Source organism: Sphaerodactylus townsendi, linkage group LG08 (genome assembly GCF_021028975.2).
Source record: "Sphaerodactylus townsendi isolate TG3544 linkage group LG08, MPM_Stown_v2.3, whole genome shotgun sequence".
NCBI classification, from domain to species: Eukaryota; Metazoa; Chordata; class Lepidosauria; order Squamata; family Sphaerodactylidae; genus Sphaerodactylus; species Sphaerodactylus townsendi.
The window spans coordinates 69,681,046-69,694,856 of record NC_059432.1 but is presented as its reverse complement, the minus strand read 5'-3'; the positions used below and the strand labels follow the sequence as shown (position 1 = coordinate 69,694,856).

Sequence of the window (13,811 nt, the reverse complement as noted above, 5' to 3'; positions counted from 1 at the left end):
ATACAGATTGTATACCTGTCAAATGTTTGTATACCTTTCACATTTCTTTCATACTTTTTTATATGTAAAATGATTAGTTTAAATGTTCAGATGATAAACAGACAGAATAAAAAAACCTGTGTTGTGTACTTGTGGTTATGTAACAAAGTGGAATGTGATATCCAACCACTGGAACCCTTATTATCTTTCTGCTCCAGCTTTGGAATGGCTTTTTCTTTTTCTGTTATTGTTCTTCAGAGCGGTTTCACAGCCACCCAACAGAGTGTTCACACTGCATTCCTGCTGGACTGGTAAGAATGCCAACCTCCGGATGGGGCCTGGAGATCTCCCACAATTATAATTGATCTTCAGACTACAGAGATTAGTTCTTCCAAAGAAAATGGCTGCTTTGGAGGGTGAACTCTATGAAATATTACCCCAATGAGGCCCCTCCCTTCCCAAACCAGACCCTCCCAAACCTCCACCCTCAAATCTTCAGGAATTTTTCAATCTGGAGTTGACAACCTTACAGACTAGGTCAGTGATTTCACTGAAAGCGGTAACATTTGTTAACCATGAACAGCCCAGTACTCTGGATTCACCATTCCAACTTGGTTGAGGAAGTTATAAAATACTTGGATGGCTGGTCATGACAGATCTAGAATACCCATGAGACTGTAGATGAAACAACTCATCCAAGTATTTTAGAAGCCAAAGGCAGCCTCATGAATCTGGTTTGAATTCTGAAAGACTATAGAACTGCTTCAAAAGCGCTGGTCCTCTATTAGCCATGATGGGTGAATAGAACTTAGGTGTCCGGTACCAGTCTTTGTGCCCTACTGGGGACTTCTGAGGCATCTGGTTGGCCATTATGGAAAACAAAGATTAACTAGATCAGGTCTCTGTAACCGTTTTGAATCTTTAGGCATTTTTGGAATTTTGAGGAAAGGTAGAGGCACTATTACAAAATCTGGAGGGGGTGTCAATCACAAAGTGGCTGCCTTGTGGGGAAAGGTTCAGGCCCTTACTCAGCAGATAGGGAATGATCTGAAACGTTCTGTTTTTTAAATTTTGTTTTGTTGGATTTTATTCTCAAGAAGCATGCAGACACTTGGAAATACATCACCATGCTATCTACAATGGGCATGTTATCACTTGATAAGCCAAACATTAATACTGTGAAGTAAAAATGTTTTAAATGAGTATATTGTTGATCTCTTTAAACTTCTCGGCTGCTTCTGGGTTGTCCGGGTTCTTGTCAGGGTGATATTTTAGCGCAAGTTTCCTGTATGACTTTTTAATGTCATCTGAAGTGGCATTCTTGTCCAGCCCTAGCACATGGTACAATGTTTCGCCGGAGGTAGACAATGAACGTTGCCTCTGGTCTCCCATCTTGAGCTAACACAATAAACACACAAGGAAAAAAATAGCAGCACAGCAGTGTACAATAATGGAGCACAAGGACAAGGAGGAGAGCAAAAAAGGTAGAGGAAGTATATATGAATGACAAATGTATTGAATGATGAACAGCTAATCAGAAAGGAATGTCTTGGTGTACCAGCTGCTGATCAGTCCCTAGGCACTACTACTAGCAGGGTTTATGTCACTGATTATAGGGGCATTGTAAGGCTAGAGCTGTTGTGGAGTATTCTTTTATCTAGCACTATGTTTTCATTAAAGTGTATAGGTATATATTGCCCTGCTCAAGTGTAGTTGACTCACAATCAGCACACTTTGCATTGGCTGACTTTTTAGGTATCGAATTCCATTTGGATATCTATCCAAAATTGGCTAGTTTCTGAGGTAAAATATTTGTGGGATATCATTGCAAAATCCTTGCAGTACCGATTGGAACATTCCAGTAACCAATTACAAACCTCAGATGATTGACATTTCTGAAAATTTAATAAGTGCAGCATGAGCTGGAGACCAAATGCAGATTGTTGTCACGGCTGCTGTATATATGGCGTTTGGTCTCCCATCAGTTTCAGATCCTGCCCCGATTGGTTATCATATCTATCAGACAGGAAATGAGAAAAACAGAGAGACATACAGGCAACCGTTTTACAACATGTTCCACTGTACATTTTAGTACATCTCCAGTGGCTGAAATATGGAAAGCTTTCCTTATCATTTGGCAGATGGATAAAAATCAAACAGTTCAAAATGAGAAAGCTCACCAGCAGGAACTTTGGTCATCCATGAGAACTGAATGTCAATTAATCCTTCTTCATTAGGCAACTCATTGCCACCACTGATGGGTTTTTTAAATTACTCAGCTGACGAAAAGCTGCTGAGGTGCACAAAAGAATTATGCTACAAATATTTATGTATTATTTATTATAGATTTATTTAAACAAGAGAAAAAAATTAAATGCCCCAGTGAAGACAGATTATGCTTCAGGAGCCATGGAATATTAAAAACAGTTGGAACTCAGACAGAATGAGGGAAGGATATCCTGGAAGAGAACGAATAGGGAGGACTTTTGATGTTCCTGTTGTTGGGAACATTACATGGGTTTATAAATACTTAAAGTAAATTTGAAATAAATTTACATCAGCAATACTTTAGGGCCCTTCCCCTGGTATGTAGAAATCCATTTCTCACTTGCTTCTTTAGCTCTGAAGCAATTAACCTCTCTCACTCCCCCACTACATTACTGTAAGCACTGTGTAGCATAAAGCTAGATAGTGGCCCCTTCCGCACATGCAGAATAATGCACTTTCAATCCACTTTCACAATTGTTTGCAAGTGGATTTTGCTATTCTGCACAGTAAAATTCAGCTGTAACGTGCATTGAAAGTGGATTGAAAGTGCATTATTCTGCATGTGGAAGGGGCCAGTAAGACAATGTTGGGTGTGAAAAAACAGGCTTGCAAGCCCCCTCCTGCTCCTTCTGGTTGGCCATTCTAAGTCTCCACTCTGTGACACTGCCCCTTCCCCTTGCTCCCCAAAAAAACAAATTGGTATCCACTCACGCCACTAGCAAAAGATTATCTCCTGCCATATGGAGTCACACATTTCACTCTCTGTGCCTGTGTCTACATTTAAAGGTTCCACCTACTTGCTCTGCTGGCCCTCTTCACTCCACAGCATAAAGCTAGCATCGGGACAGTGTACCACAACCTTAGAAATTACAGCTATCACATTCAAGGAACAGTAAGTACCCTGCTGTCTCTCCTAATTTGCCATGCTTCCAAGCAAGACCAAATAGGTGTGGTGTGGTTCCAGTGTGGTTCCAGTGTGCTCAAAGAATTCAAAGTATAAGAAGATTTAATTAATGATTAAAAGAATATAGGTGTTCTGTTCAAGCTTTTGATCTGAGTAAGGGGAAAAAGAAAAGGTGAAAACAAGCAGTCCTGGTTCCTTACATTAGGTACTTGTGCTAAGTGCTATTTAAGATAGGACCAGATAGCATTACTTGAAGCTGCAATTGTTTAAAGTCCAACATGATCTCAGCTCTCTAGGTTGGGTCTTCATTCCATTCTTCCTGGCCATGTGGACAAGATGCAGTCCCTGGGTAAAAGCTTAGTGCATTGTAGCTTGCGGCCATCTGGGGTTACCGAAAATGGCAGAATAAATGCAAGAGGATTTCTTCCTCAAGTCCCATTCTCTATACTGGGAAGGGGTGGGTGGGGATTCAGTTCCACCCGAGGGACACATGGTTGTTCCTGTTTCAAAAACAACTGTGTGGCCAATTACATATGGTGAGCTTTCCACAATCCCAAAGAGAATTCACCACAAAGTCTTTGGCTCATTCTGCACATGCAGAATAATGCACTTTCAAACTGCTTTCAGTGCTCTTTGAAGCTGTGCGGAATAGCAAAATCCACTTGCAAACAGTTGTGAAAGTGGTTTGAAAATGCATTATTTTGCGTGTGCGGAAGGGGCCTTTGTTTTGGGGCATGTTTGGTATTATTACCCACAGCTCTGCTTGCAGCTGGGCAGGCACTACCCCCGCCCCCAGCTTGTGTTTCAGGGGAGGGCAATCTCCACGATCGCCACTTGTTTTTGTGGGTTCTCTATCGTGCTTTAATTTTTAATTTAATTTTTAAATTCTCTTATCAATCTATTGAAAGATCAATATTTAAAAAGGTGCACTATTACAGAAAAGTCTTGAATACGGCATCTGCACTCTTTGCCCAGTCACTGATTGGCTTCTATTATGAGAAGTGATGGGGGAGTAATGGCGGTGTGCACATCGCAAAAGGACAACATGAACTGTAAATGCCAAGCAGCAAGACCAATGGCCTTTTCCCACTGTGGTCCCGAATCACTGATTGCTTATGTGTAAAGCTTGGAGGGCTGAAGATGTCCCAATCTGTTGATCAAAAAGTGGGAACAGGGATAATGGAGGACAATGCAAGGACAAATTGGGTATTTGGCGGAATTGATTAATGTTATTATTTTTACATCAAAATATCGATATCAGAAATTAAAAATTTTAAAAATACCTAAAGATATACAGGAGGGGGAAGTTCACTGGCAATAAAAACAATCCAGCAGGACAGGAAGCAGGAAGGAGTCAGTAACAGGGAGGGGGTGAGGGGGAAGGCATGCAAAGCAGCGCAAGGGAGTGTGAGGGGTGAGGCTTAGTGAGCCTGGCTGTGGGTGGAGGGAAGAGGTCCGGGGCAAAGCTCTGCCCACTCTGACAGTGAAGAAAATTAAAATCATGCTATAAGTGGTCTCGCTTGCTGTGGAGAAAATGGAAAGTAAAAGCAGGACTTGAGGAAATACATCTGAACAAGAAATCTTGCTGCAACAGACATTCACCTGCATTGTGCACCAGACCTCTGAGCTTTTTAACATAACTATAGCAGTTTTTGTCCCCTTTGGGTGTGACTTATTAAAAGGGTATGGAATGAAAGTCATTGTTCTACCTTCCCCAGACTAATTAGCATAACTAAGAGATTGAGTGCTCTGTAAGGGGAGCTTGGTGGCTCATTTCTTTAGCCCCTCTTTCCTTTCAGCTTCTAGTTTCCAGCTGGATCACTGAGCACACATAGAATTATTGAAATAATGTGGTGAATTCTTGGTGGAGGGCATTTCTCTACATGGGGAAATCAATTTTTCCCTGAAAAAGAGCCCATATGTTGACAGACTGTTCAACTCAGATTATATGCCTTTGGGCTCAAGTCCCCAACACAATTAATTAGGCCTAATCTATCTCAAAATTGTGAGGATAACATAGAATAGCCACCTCAAGTAGCCACCAAAGAGAAAGGGCAGAATGCAACTGTGAAAAATAATATGCACTGTATAATTGAACATGCTTTTAAAAAAATGTAAAGGACAGAAAGTCATAAAGGTCTAGGCCAAAGTGGGTGTACCCTGGAGGGCAGTGGGATTACCTGGGGGTAAGAGGGTGAGTGAGGGTTTTGAAGATGGATCCCTATGACATGGATGATTTGCATGCATCATACATTTAATTGTCGATCACTGACTTCTAAGTCTGGAAAGCCACATACAATTGGTGAAGGGCTCATCCTTCTAGCAGATAGTGAGGTTCTAAGTGTTGTTTTGCAGAGGTCACCACACGGTATAAGTAAGACAATTTTTCTCAGCAACAGTTCAGGGCAAAGACACATAGATGTGAAAGATACATTGTGCAGCATACTAAGGGCAAAAGAACTTGCATTACAGCTGGATGAGTCAACTTTGCCAGGCAATGAATCTTTACTTCTTGCTTATGTGTACTGTATAAAAGATGAAAAATAACAGTTTTGCTCAAGAATTATTATTATTTGCAAGACAACTAAGAACAGATACTAAAGGGGAGTTAATATCTCATGTTGTTGAGCAGTTCTTCAAAGACATTTCACTTACATCCATGCTTGCACCACTGATGGAGAATCATCAATGACTGGTCACTACTGTGGATGTGTCGATTACTTGAAAAAGGTCGTGCCGCATATCTTTACCATTCACTGTATCATTCATTGCCAACATCTTGATAAATTACTATCAAATGTTGAAAAGTTGGTATCACTGGATCAAGTTCATCAGTTCGGTTGAATGAATTAAACTTTAAAAATTTACTTGGATTTTGAATAAATGTGCAATTAATTATTACTGTTTTGAATTTTATTGCTATTATCTTACTTACTAGGTTGTGCAGACCACTATTTGAGTAATGCTTTTTATAGGGTAGAGTAGGGTGGGGTAGGGTAAAGTAGGGTAGGGGGCACTGGGGATGAGTTTATGGAACCAAAAAGGTAAAGGCCACGAAGGTTTGGGAACAATTAGCATAGACAATGAAGCAAAAGGAAGCATAAAGAAATTATGTGGCCAAACACCCACCTTTGACCTTACTTATGCGTACATTTGACTGATTCCTTTATTGACATAGCAGTCCATAGTTCTAATACGTTATACTGCAGCTAGTTGGCAACCCCTTCCCAACTGTCCCAGTCATCCATTAGGACAAAGGACACAGGGAATCCTACATTCCTCCTCTCCATGTGGTAAGATAAGACGAACCCAGTTCTGGAGTGCTGAGCTCAAAGATTGTTCCTGATATTGGATATTGGAAGTAAATATGCTGTATAGGTAGGTGAAAGAGTTTCCACTAAGCCCATGGCCAACTGGGGTCCATAGTTATTCTAATGTCCTCACTGTTGGAGATGGACTGAAGATACCTACTATAGGAGACAAGGCCTTGCTACCACATCTGTAAATTCTCAGCAGGGGTGGGACTGTGTTTTCCCCCAGCACTGCTGTCTGTGGGCCAACAAAAGAATGGCTCAGTGCTTATCAGTACTTAAATGTCAAAGGGAACTATTAATTATTCCCAGGAAGGAACTTAACCAACTAATAGTAATTGGAAATTTCCAAAGCTCTTGCAACATGGCTTTTTAGGAAAAGGCACAGAAGAGGTGATTTCTGAATGCGGATGAGGTTTTTTTATTGCTAACAGAAGCACATTATGAATGACATCATAACTATCACTGTTACCATTCAGTGACTGTATTGACATGAACAGAAAGCTTTCAATGTGCAAAGCCATTATATGTTTAGATTTTGCAGCAGTCACATTCCACAACATACACCTGAAATAACAAGGGAAATAGGATTGTCTGTCTTTCTGTGTCTGTCACATTTTTATTCCACCTATCTCCAGGAAGGTCAGTGTCTCCTCAGAGGATGAGCACATTGGCATGCTAGAATATCCGAATATCTCACTGGGAACAAAGGGATTTTTCCTAAAGGCCAACCAGGACCATGTATTTTTATGTGACTCTTGCAATGGCTGAATGCCACGGTTAAGGCATTTGGTTAAACAGGCTGTTGTTAGAGATGAGTGCTTCTGTAGATTCTGAAAGCTCACTTCCACGCTTTGATGGTGGACTCATGTTGGGGTGGGGAGAGACAATAAACCTTTTGGGTTCAGCACTAATACCTAAGACCTGCACTAATGGTATTATGCAAATGAAAAAGAAACCAACTTGTACAGAGGAATGTCATGGGAATTAATACAGGCACATGCTCTTCAAATTGTGGTGACCCCTCCCACACATACCCACAGATTTTATCAAACTATAATTTTTCCTTTCCAAGTTGCAGAGAAAAATTATTTTTGTAAACATTTCTGGTATTCTTCTGTGTGCTCACATCATTTCCCCTAGTTTCTAAGTAGAGAGCAAGGTAAGTCAGGAGCAAGGGAATGGAAAATATTTATGAAAAACTTTAATTTGATAGAAATAACAGGAAAGGTCTCAAGGTGGGTAACAGACAAGGGGAGATTCATCCCCATCCACTTCTCTTCCAGCTAAACGCTAATTGTCTTTCGACAGCTTTTTGAAGTCAGCCAACTGGATATATGTCTTTCTAAAATGAATATAGTGCTTTATGATTAGATATAAATAATACAGCATGCCTGAAATAGTGTCGCCTCTCAACATTAAAGCAAGCACGTCATGGAAAGAAGGGGGGAAGCTTTTTTAATCTATTTTGGCATATTTGTTTGCTGTGGTTTGTTTTGTTCCTTTGGAAAATTCAACCTTTGGCATGGAGGGAAATGGTCAGAGGCCTTTCTTGGTTTTTAAAGGAACTTGACAGAGATGAGAATAAAGGAAGAAGTCTTTGACAGAAGGGTGGCTGGGAAGTGCTGCGGGATAACCCTGAATAGCCTAGTTCCTCCTGATCAAGGATTGGAACTCAGCCCCAGTTGTGATATTAGGTGTCAGCAGAATTGTATACAAGAGGAGCCTGCCCTGGTTTAAGGAAAGAGACAGTGTTGTACCAGCACTTCAGTTGTTCCCACATTTCAAATGTTCCCTTTTCACACACACACACACACACACACACACACACACACACACACACACACACACACACACTCATTATGTGTACAATTCATGTATTATACACACACACACACACACACACATTATTTTGTGTACAATTCATGTATTTTCATAAACATAAAGCTCTTATTCCATGACATGTGTACATTTTACCTGATTGTCAGAGGCCCATACTGGACAGTGTCTGTGCCATTGCTGATGACTTCTAATGTAATGTAAATACTTTATGTAGTCTCATGGCTCGCCATAACATTCCGGAAATACAATAAAGAATGTAATTGAAAAATGAGCAGTACATTTGGCTGAAAAATGAAAACCAGTACATAATTCCTATCCATCAGAAACAAGTATTGGCAATTGATTCATGAAGATTCACTAGACAGCCACTGTGATGTAATGAAGTGTTGGATAAAGATTTGGGAGAGCTGGGTTTCAATATTTATGCTGTCCCAAAACTTGCTGGGTGACCAAGAGCCAGTAATTTTCCTTAGGCAAACCTAAGGGTGGGGATAACCTAGAGCCATGGTGGCTAACCTTTGGCACCAGATGTTATAAAATTGGCCATGCTGGAAGGGGCTGATGGGAATTGTAGTCCATAACATCTGGTGCCAAAGGTTAGCCACCACTGACCTAGAAGAACAAGAACACCCACAGAAGGTGAAATGCACACTATTTGCCTTCACTTTTGGTGCAAGGGTATGGAGTGTGGAGGAAGAGTCAAGCTTTCCCAGGATTGCTAAGCCACAAAGCTTCAGTTCTTTGAGGCACAGTGAGTGAGTGTGTGTGTGGGGGAGGGGGGAGTCTATGCATTGTGGGGAAATTTCCCTGATGGGGATCAAGGCTTACTGTGGAGGAGACCACATGTGCACAAATGGCAGGCATTTCTAATTCCTGAATTTTAAAATAATTGTGGACACACACTTATGTATTATGAATATAAAGTTCTTTGGGAACCTCTTTTGGCCCAAACATGGCTCTCCTCAAAAAACTCTGGAAATTGTGGTTTCATAAGGATTTATTTTGAAGTGGTTTTTGAGATCAGCAGGCTCTAATCTGGAGAACTGGGTCTGTTTCGCCACTCCTCCATATGAAGCCTGCTGGGTTACCTTGCACTAGTCACAGTTCTCTCAAAACTCTTTCTGCCCTATCTACCTCACAAGGTGTCTGAGGTGGGAAAGGGAAGGCAATCATAACGTGTTTTGAGACTCCTTAATGATAGAGAAAAGCAAGGTATAAAAACCAATTCTTCTTGGTTAAAGTGAATCAAGACAATCAAACTGGTGTAAAAATTTTAACAGATACATTCTTGGTCAGAGACTTCTGGATGCCCAGAACTATTTTTCAAACTTGGATGTTACAGAAGGTCAGAGGGGATTATGTCAAAACATCTGAGAGCAAACAGACAACTGCTACTCAGACCTATCTGAAGACGCTTCCCCTTGTGCTGAGCCCCTGCTGACAGTCTGGCCTGGAAATATCAGCCTGGGGTCCCAGCCACGTTAAGGGTTGCAAGTCCCCATGAAACTGAATGAGAAATGAAAAGCCCCTTCCGCACACACAAAATAATGCATTTTCAAACCACTTTCACAGCTGTTTGCAAGTGGATTTTGCCATTCCGCACAGCTTCAAAGAGCATGCATTATTCTGCGTGTGCGGAATGAGCCAAAGTGAATTAACTGGAAGCAAGGAGACAATTGAATTTGTGTCATGGATTTAAGGGGGAAGCACTCCAAGATGGGGACAAACACTGCACAAAGACTGATTTGGGGATGACTTAGAATTCTTGCCAAGCATAAATATGCTGCTCTCTCCTGCTCAGCCTCATTGAACAATACATTTTGGCATGCAGTGAAGAAGCAAACATGCAAAAAGACGAATGCAAGGGATGGCTGTTTCTCCATCCCATCCTCAACAGCGCAGGGATTCTCTTTTATTCACACTGACAGGACAGCGCCACTGTGTTGCTTGAGGTGTCCAGGTTAGAGCTGGATGTGAACTTGTTGTTTTGGTTGGGGTTTTTTTTTTTACATGAAAAAATTTCTGCAGTTAGGGATTGAGAGCCACCTTAAGAGTAGTTGCTGGAGTTGTCAGGCTGACTGGGGAAGCTCTCAGACCAACAGAGAAAGCAGCTGCCAGCAAGGACAAGCTCAATCCACAAAGCATAACCGGCAGCCTTGAGGAGCAGAGGAGACTCCTTCAGAGCACGCCTTGCCCCCTTAAACAGCCTGTATTTCCTACTGCCACCCAAGGAGCCAGTCAGCTACTCCTCCTGGATTATAAGGGCCAAGGCTACAGATGGCAGGCTTGGGTATTCAAAGCCATCTGCTCTGTTTATTTCGCTGCCTTTCCAAGTAAAAAAAGAAAGGCATCAAAGGAAAGGAGAAAGAGGGGGAGAAAAACAAAAGCAAGCGTCCGGCAACTTGAACGGTAAGACTGAAAAATCACAAAACCCAGATAAACTGCAGACTGTTTAACTGCACATGTGTTTGTGTGTCTGTGCTTGTTAGGTTGGAAACTGCTGCTGCATGTTTGTTTCAGTGGAGTTCATGCTGCAGACAGACAGAGAAGCTCCGGCTGGTGGCTTGATGTGCAGAGTTTGTCTGCGGTAGAACCTAGAAAGGATGTAGCTTGCAGACTGCAGCAGGACGGCTGGGAGACTCTTCTTTAATTCAGCGGCTCTTTCAAAGCCTGTTGGGTCTAATGCTGTAGAGTACAACACTGGACGTTTGGTACTGGTAACGGTACCCTTTTCCTTATTATCTGAGCATTGCCAGGATGGAAACTAGTACTTGCTAACTGGGCTGGACAGAGCTTGTGAGAGAATGGGGGGAGGGTAGGAGAAACAGGACCTTGCATTCTAGAGATTAAAGGCTTCTTCTGGATGAGCGTGATAATAGCTGAGGGCTTCCTCCCATGCAGTTTTTCTCATTGTTTTTTCTAAGATCTATAAAATGGGACCTGTCTTTGCTAACCTGCTACATCTCAGAGCTTCACTTGTTCAGAGGCTGAAGTTTTATACTGTTTTGCAGTGCAGAAGTGACAGTTCCAAGCAGGCTGAAAATCCTAATGCATTTTGTTTACCAAAGCCACCTCTGCAAAGTAGACTTTTGAAAGTGGGCTTCAGGTGAACTAGTAATCTATCTGACTGTGCCTGTATATCCAGGAACAATTGATGGTTCTCTACTAACCAGTATCACTCCAGGTAGTTGTTACAGTCTCATTATTGTCTGATAAAGGGCAGGTGAACAGTATTGGGTGGAACTCATTGGTTTGATGCATTAGGTATAATTAATGCAAAATTTTCAGGGGGAAATGTATCCCTGGGGTCGATTTATATGACCTATATGGTCATCAGCAAACAAGTTGAAAGGTTCAGACTGAATTGTAGCTATGTGATAAATGTATATTGAATTGAAAGCTGGGGACAAAAGTTAAGCAAACACTCCAAAATCATGCCCCGTGATAGACTCTGGTAATACCCATTCATTCAACACATGTTCCATAGATTTCTGGCCCTATACCTCAATTTATTACAATTATATATCAACATTTGAGCCTTGACTTTGAACCAGAAGTTTCATGGCAGCAGATCATTTGATATCATCAGTGGCCTCGTTTAGATACAATGAGCTCCACTTGACACTCAAGAACCAACTGGTTTTGCTAAGCCAGTTGTTAAAAATACACCTCTTTATTGTTTTAATTATATATGCAAATCATTGAGGAAAGTAACTTCAAAGGAACTGAGAAGCAAACATATGCTCACATTTTAGAGACAGGAATTGTGATACAGTCACATATCAAAGGCTCTGGAATGCTCTTTTTCCAATATGCTGTTCTGGTGATGATCCTTAGTAGGTCTGCCACACTTCAACCTGGATCTGAAGGTTTCAGGTTAATGTTCATCTGCCTGGGTAGCCATAAATTGAACTTTCACAATGCAAAATGAATTGTGGCCCAACATGATGATTTCACCTCCAAACTGGCTGATGTATTTGATTCTCCACACTATTTTTAGGTTAGCGCTATCGTAACAAAAAGTGCACTTTTCATTTTGAATTCTTAAAAATTAACTGAAGCAAATAATATTTTGTCTATCTGGAGGAAGTAGCTGGACTGTAATTTTATTGTAAGAATGATGATACATTTTTCCTAAGACCACATAAAACTCACCATCCGACAAAACTAATCAAAATGGCTTTATTCCTGAAGTTTCCTCATTAAAGAATTGAACCTATTATTTGAGTATCCCAAATGTTTGTAAAGCGCCATCAAATCACAGCTGACTTACGATGACCCAGAAGGGTTTTCAAGGCAAGAGCCATTCGGAAGTGGTTTGCCATTGCTGGCCTTTGCGTAGAAACCCTGGACTTCCTCAGAGGTCTCCCAGCCCAATACTAACCAGGGCCGACACGGCTTTGCTTCAGAGATGTGATAAGATTGGGCTAGCCTGGATGGCTTCAACTTATCAAGTAAACAATAAAGATACGAACTATAATGATGCTTTGTCAAATTTAATGACTTTTAAAGCACATTCTTTTACAGAAGGATTAAGCAAATCTTTAAATATATTCTGTTGAAATCAGTCAAACAAGTGACCAACTGGACTATTCCTAATTTTAAAAACCAGGAACTTGGGGCGTTAGTTTTAAAACTAAAACAAGAAGTGGATCTGTGGCTTAGTTGTAGAGCACTTTGCATGCAGACGGTCCCTTGGCATATCCAGTTAAAAGGATCAAGTAGCAAGTGATGGTGAAGTTCTCTGCCTCAGCTGATGTCAGTCAGAGGAAGCAATATGGATCTTGATAGTCTAATGTTCTGACTGTAACACACACCTTTCTGTGTGTTCAAAGTGCTGATTTAGGAGCCCAAGGTTCTAAAACACTAAATAATAACATCTATCAACTGCTCATATGTAAAATGCTACATCTCATTCAATATATAAAGTGATTTGGTTTCATTACTATTTTATGAAGAACTAATGGGGTAGCATTATTACTAATTGTTATTAATATAATTTCCATGGCATTTTGCATGGTGCAAAAAATGCATTAAGTCACTATCATTGTCACCCCATGACAACCTTGTTGTATGTATCATTCCCATTTTACAGATGAGGAATCAAGAATGAGAGTCTGACCCAACATTCAATGCTGAGCATGGATGTGAAGTGTCTTTTGCCTTGTCCAAGAACATTAGCATTCCCCTTTCAATCCGCACAGTGATTAGAGGATTAGTAAAACAGTTCTCTGTCTTTCTTCCATAATAAGCAAGACAGGAATTTATGAAAGATCACAAGTTTCAAAGGAGCAAAAGGAATCTTTCTATATTAAAGTAGCCACAGGAACCCTAGCTCAAAATATAACAGGGTTTACATAATTGATCAATAATGTATAAAAGACGTATGCCTTAAGGCTAATGTTCCTTACTATGTTCGTTATTACGAGCTTAGGCTAAACGATGTCCGTTATTATGAACTCAGGCTACCCTGTAGTTAGGTTGATGATTTTTAAAAATATAAATGG

The 13,811-nt window shown here is 40.9% G+C and overlaps 1 protein-coding gene across 2 annotated transcripts in view; it reads left to right on the top strand.

Moving 5' to 3' along the window:
- Positions 1 to 10,381: 10,381 nt before the first annotated feature.
- The window catches only part of LOC125437759 (diacylglycerol kinase beta-like), a 92,274-nt gene continuing 88,844 nt past the window's right edge, over positions 10,382 to 13,811 (top strand). For both annotated transcript variants that reach the window (XM_048505705.1, XM_048505706.1), the window contains exon 1: positions 10,382 to 10,713. The gene's annotated coding sequence lies outside the window, so the exon portion shown is untranslated. The remainder of the gene's footprint in view (positions 10,714 to 13,811) is intronic.